The sequence below is a fragment of the Lipotes vexillifer genome, unplaced genomic scaffold (genome assembly GCF_000442215.2).
Source record: "Lipotes vexillifer unplaced genomic scaffold, Lipotes_vexillifer_v1.1 scaffold912, whole genome shotgun sequence".
NCBI classification, from domain to species: Eukaryota; Metazoa; Chordata; class Mammalia; order Artiodactyla; family Lipotidae; genus Lipotes; species Lipotes vexillifer.
In genome coordinates, this window is record NW_006782931.1 from 1,236,030 (window position 1) to 1,242,948 (window position 6,919).

The following is a 6,919-nucleotide window of genomic DNA, read 5'->3' on the forward strand; positions in this document are numbered from 1 at the left end:
CTATTTGTGTGTTTCCACTGAATGTTCTTCACATCGAGCAACATATACGAAAGACAGGCAAAAAGGAAAAAGATCGGAGTGCCACAGAAAAAAATAGCAGGTTTTCCAAGGATAGAGTGTGATAACAGAGAGAAGAATAATGGCAGCAGAGTAAATAATAGAGAAAAGGAGTTGGAGTCAGGCAAAACATGGGCTACAAGAAGGAAAAAGGCAGTCAGGAGGAGGGGAATCCGAGTGGGAAGCCACTTAAATGAAAGCTTAAATGAGGTGATGTATAAGTGCCTACAATAGTGCCTGGCACAAGGGTGCATAGGATCCAAATATATTTATTAACTGTAAATCAAGAGGAAAATTAAAGGAGGGAATTCCCTGGAGGTCTGTGCTTCTGCTGCAGGAAGCATGGCTTCGACCCCTGGTGGTCAGGGAACTAAGATCCCGCAAGCCTCCAGGGGTGGCCAAAAAAAAGGAAAGGCCAGGTATTCAATAACTGTTTCTTAAGTAAATGTCTAGCCGCTCTGGCATTGTATACAAATAAATTGGTTATAAGTATTCTGTGCTAAATTCACATTGCATTTTTTTCATAATTCTATTTTTATTTTAGCGTGCTATTGCTTTAGGTCTATTGTTGAGTCAGCAAGGAATTTCAGGATGTAATTGAGTTTCTCATTTTCCGGCAATGACCATGTGAGAGGCAAATGAGAGCCTTTTACCGAAGGGCTTTTTTAATGTGTAAAAATGAGAACAAATATTAAGTGGGTCAAGTAATCCACTTGTGGCTAAATAAAATTCAGTCTTCATCTGATGAAACCAAAGTTCACTCTGAAACCAGGATTACACTCAACGTTCTATACTGAACTGTGGTGCTAAGCCAGAACACTTACGGCGTGGGAAAGTCTCTTAACTGTGCCTCATTTCCCCTGCGCAGGTTGTGAAATACACAACCAATGAAAAGTGATTTTAAAGCACTTCTTGGGAATTCCCTGGCGGTCTGGTGGTTAGGACTCCGCAGCTTTCGCTGCCGAGGCCAGGTTCAATCCCTAGTGGGGAACTAAGATCCCCGAAACCTGCGCTACGAAGCCAAAAAAGAAAATAAAGCACTTCTCAAGAAAGATGGGAACAGGGGCTGGTGAATGCTGGGACTTTTTTTTCCCAAAGGGAGAAAGAAATATGACAGAGGATGCCTATATAATGCTCAAGAAGTCACCTACTGTGCGGTTTGGGGGGAAACACCCACGCGTCTGGGGCAGTGCTTAAGTGGGCCTTTGATCACCTACCTGCCAGCTGTCATACTCAGCACCACCCCTCCTCCCTCAGGCCAATGTTTCCTTTCCCCTTCTCAAGTCAGCCAAAAATGCATCATATGCCACTGTTACTCCACCTCATCCCAAGCCTTATCAGTTTATTAACCCACGACCTATTAATCATTGGCCAGGCATGAACTTTTCTTCTCCTGGGTATCAGGGTGTGTGTTCTACTCTACCCCTAGTAAAGCTTTCACTGGAGTTTTCTGGAAAGCCCATCTTTAACTGTTGTATGTCAATAAAACAGAGACCGCAATTGTTAGTGATGAACTTAAATCATTTCTGAAAGTGTTTTATGTGTAAATTGCTAACTTCTCAGAGTTATGGAATATCAGCTCTTTTGCACTATAACGTCACAAAGATGCTTTCGCGAAGTGATATGATGAAGGAGGGAGGAATGAAAATGTCAGGAACATAAAAATAAAATATATTTAAATAATTTCATTGGCCACTCTTTTAGCAAGAAACAGATATAGCTGACAAATCTATGTATTAAGGTCATATGAGGCCAGAAAACTTTTCATATTATTATAAGGAAACAGAATACACTCAAAGATTATATCAGGTCATAGCTAATCTGTCAACTGAAGTATACATACTAAGGATTTTTGGTAAAAACTATGTATATATATATATATATATATATATATATATATATATATTTGTTTTTTGGTCGTGTCACATAGGTTGTGGGATCTCAGTTCCCTGACCAGGGATTGAATCCAGGCCACAGCAGTGAAACCCCAGAATCCTAACCACTAGGCTGCTAGGGAACTCCCAAAAACTATGTTTTGTTTTTGCTAAATTAACCAGTCTCATGTGTCATCTTTCAGAGAGAGAATTTTTAGCACAATATAGAAATGTGTCAACCCGAGATCTGTTCTCCTGAGACCTGTGTCATAAGACACAATGCTCCCTTGTGAGATTCTTTTTATAAATTTATTTATTTTTGGCTACGTTGGCTGTATTGTTGCTGTGCGCACACTTTCATTAGTTGCGGCGTGCAGGGGCTACTCTTCGTGGCGGTGCCCGGGCTTCTCATTGCGGTGGCTTCTCTTGTTGCGGAGCACGGGCTCTAGGAGCGCAGGCTTCAGTAGTTGTGGCTCACGGGCTCTAGAGCACAGACTCAGTAATTGTGGCGCACGGGCTTAGTTGCTCTGCGGCATGTGGGATCTTCCTGGACCAGGGCTCGAACCCGTGTCTCCTGCATTGGCAGGCGGATTCTTAACCACTGCACCACCGAGGAAGCCCTGAGATTCTTTTTAAAGTAACAATTAATATTGTTAAAAAAAAATTCAAATGGTACAAGAGGGTTTAGAAAGTGGTTCTTAATGCCAACTTCACATTAGAATCACCTGGGAAGCTTTGAAAACAATGCCAGTGACAGGGCCCTTCTTCCAGTTTCTCACTTAATTGACCTAAAGTGGGCACAGGGAACAGTATTTTTAAAAGTTCTCCAGGTAATTTTAATATGCAACCAAGGCTGAGAACCACTTGTGTAGAATGGGAAAAAACTCTCCCTTCCACTCTTTGACCCATCATTGGCCTTCAGTTCTCCTGCCAGATGCAGTCACTGTTGACAGGCTGTTGTGAATCCATGTGGCACATACACACACCCTGCCTTTAGAAAATATGGCACCTATATATATCCCCTGCATGTAAATGTGGTATACTGATTAAGAGCAAGGGCCCTGAAATCCAGGCTACTGGGGTTTAAGTAACGATTCTTCCAAGCAATAGCCAGAATTTGGACAAATGATTTAACTTTGCTCTGTTTCCTCATCTATAACGTGGTGATAAGTTCCAACCTCTGACGGTTTCTATGAAGATTAAATGAGAAACTCCATTTTAAAGTGCTCAACAGGGATTTCCTTGGTGGTCCAGTGGTTAAGACTCTGCACTCCCAGTGCAGGGGGCACGGGTTTGATTCCTGGTCAGGGAACTAAGATCCTGCATACTGCATGGCCCAAAAAAAATCAAATAAATAAAGTGCTCAATAAATGTTAACTGTTAACAACTCCTTCACTTTTCCCCACCTAGCAATTTTCTAATAATATATCTTGCAGATAATTTTGTATCAGTTCCTATAAACATACTCCCTTCTTTTAACAGCTGCTTGGTAATTCACTGTAAGACGTGCAATTTAACCAGTGCCTGTTGATGGACATTTAGGTCACTTTTAGTCTTTTGCTACCACAAACAATTGTGCAGTGAATATCTCCTTAACACTGATATTTGTGCGTGTATGCAAGTACCTTTAGTAAAAATGTCTAGAAAAAGAATTGCTGTGTTTAAAATTTTGACAGATTGCCAAATTGTCTTCCAGAAAGTATAAACAAGTGTACACTTCCACTAAGAATGTATGGGATTGCCTGTTACCCTAAACCAAATATATTATCAAATTTGTGGATATCTGCCAATCTCCTACGTGAAAATGGCTTTTTCTTTGTAGTTTTACTGTGCATTTCTTTTATTAAGAAGGAGATTTGGGGGCTTCCCTGGTGGCGCAGTGGTTGAGAGTCCGCCTGCCGATGCAGGGGACACGGGTTCGTGCCCTGGTCCGGGAAGATCCCACATGCCGCGGAGCGGCTGCGCCCGTGAGCCATGGCTGCTGAGCCTGCGCGTCCGGAGCCTGTGCTCCGCAACGGGAGAGGCCACAACAGTGAGAAGCCCGCATACCGCAAAAATAAAAAAAAAAAAAAAAAAAAAAAGGAGATTTGGAATCTTTTCTAGAATTTGGGGAGACATTTGTAAACAAAAGTATCGTGACAGAGATTTTCCTGCAGTGCTCTGGGTTAAGGAAGAGGGTCAGATAAGGCTCCACAGAGGAGGTGGCATTCGAGCAGGACCTTGAAAGATGAGTGGGAATTCTGCCATGGAGTGCTTTCATCCTGGTATGTCATAAACCAAAGTCTCAACTACTGTATGCTGACCTAATTGGCAAAATTAGGACATTTGCAGAACACATTTTCTGGATGGTTGAGAGGATTTCTGGCTATATACAGCAAGACAACTGACACACAGATACCAGTACATGACTAAGCAAACTGCAGATTCAGACAGTGAGACGGGGCAGGCCCTGGAGGACCAAGCAGGAACTTAATAATGCACAGCTGGTTTCTTACATTTCATGGATATTGAGCGACATCTAATGGCCAAATAGAAAAAAGCAGTCTGCATTTTCAGTATTTTGTTTTCAAGGGTACCATGCACTATTCTTAGCATTTAACACTATTAAGTTCTTTAATCCTCACAGCAATCCTATAATACAAGTTCTTTATCCTCATTTTATAGATGAGAAAATTGAGAAACAGAGAGTTTTTTTTAACTTTCCCAAGGTTACATAGACAGATAAGTGTATCCTTGGCTGTGTATCCTTGGACAAAAAGAGAATGTCATGGAGATTTAACCTAGTCAGGAGACTTAGGGTGTATGTAAAGAGTAATTACTATCCATTGCATATATGTCCAGTTCAGAACTCTCTGCTGAGCTCCAGATCCATAAATGCCTACAGACCAACTCCATCTGGATGTCCAATAGGCACCTCAAAATCAATACATCCAACATCAAAGTCTTCCCTTCCCCTTAGGCTATTCTTCCTACGTTTCTATCAGTAAATTTACTAGGTTACCTAGGCCATCAGTTTTACCCAACATTGATTTTGGACACTGGGTGCAAAAGTCAACACAGGAAAAAGGCAAATAAAATCTTTGTATTATTATAAAAACATTTTTGATCTTTCAAACTTCCTGAAAATTCTCAGAGACTCCATGGGTCCGAGACCACACTTTGAAAACTGCTGTTCTAGCTATGAAATCTCCTGTGGACCCTGCAAATGTCTTTCTTTTCCGGTCTATTTTTGCTCCAGGAAATTAAACAAGGGATATCCTAATGTGCCCCCAGATCAATTTGCATTAGAATCATTTTAAGTGCTTTAGTAAATGCAGGTTCCCAGACCTCACACCTTATGTATTTAATTAGAATAGGGAGAAGGGGAGATTTGCTTTTTTTTTGCAGTACGCAGGCCTCTCACTGTTGTGGTCTCTCCCGCTGGGGAGCACAGGCTCTGGACGCGCAGACTCAGTGGCCGTGGTTCAGAGGCCCAGCCGCTCTGCGGCATGTGGGATCTTCCCGGACCGGGGCACGAACCCGTGTCCCCTGCATCGGCAGGCGGACTCTCAACCACTGCGCCACCAGGGAAGCCCAGATGTGCATTTTTTAACAGGCTTTGTGGACGATTCTTAAGCGTTCTGATCCTTTGATTTCTAAAATTAGTCCTTTTAGAAATGCCTATTTTTAAGGCATTTGTGAAATCATTCATTTTCTTTGACTGGACTAAGGGGCTTTATTAGAGAACACCAGGATTACAAAGGACTTGAATTGGCATTGGAGCCCTTCTTCTTGCCAAAGGTGGGCACAACATAGACAAAATGCTGGATGTACTGCTTGTCTTCTTTTTCTCCTGTTTGGCCACCTTGGGAGTCTGACCTCTCACATTCCCAGCACAGGCCAGGGAACTGTGGACAGGGAATGTTGTCTGCCATTCCAATAAACACAAAATGTTGCTTACCATCCCAGTTCCACAAGGATCAAGCCATCAGCCACTTCAGCCACCTACCAAGGACAGTGCGCCCTGAGGGGAATTCAGGATAGAGAAAAACAGGAAGCATTCTGTGCTTTGGATACTGGACTTAGTTAAGATGCATATCTAAGAAATAATTTCAATGAACCCAGATGCTTGCATCTTCCCATACATAGATTCATAGAAAAGCACTAAAATCATTAACTTGAGATGTCTGTTCTTTGTGATTAGCAGTAATCTTTTGATGTTCAACTACATGGTTTTTTTTTTTTTCCAGCAAAAAAAACTCCTAAATATCCTGGCTCCTCTCTTACCACTTCAGAGCAGTTCCTGAGAGCTATCTGAGAGGTTGTCTCCCAGGCTATAGTCCTTAGTAAGGTCCTGGAATAAAACTTAACTCACAACTTTTAGATTATGAGGTTTTTCTTAAGTCGACAGAAATATTCCCACACCAGCAAAATCGAGTGAGAATACTGCTGTTTCCTTAGCTCTTCTTTCCTCTATTTCCTTTTATAGTGACCATGCAATATTATCAGAAATGACATTTTGGCAGGGATGGGGGAAGTAGAGAGGTAAGAACAGGGGAGGTATTAACAACCCTCTTCCCCCGGACTGTCTCATTTGATGTTACCAGTGAAGGCTTGTGAACTCTGTTTTAGCTGAGTTAATTTCAGGCATAAAAATGAGTTGTAGTGCTTGTTAAAAAATCATAGATTACTGGATCCTTCTCTAGTGATAATGATTCCTTAACCTTCGTGATTCTAATGTAGGTGGCCCTCAGGCCACACTTTGGGAAACAATGACTTAAACCTGGCCAAGAAAAACTGCAAAAAACTATCAGGACATGTGGTCTCTTTTGAAATCAAGAGGTTGGCTACTGAATATTGACAGCTTTGTTTTCCTGATTAGTGAAAATTATCCCTGCTGGAAGGAATTGATTCATTTTGGAAAGAGGGTGTTCAGTAATCTTTAAAGCACGCGGAAGCATTTTTTCCATTCTTTGTGTGCAAACAGACTGTTGGCCTTCAGGGATGCA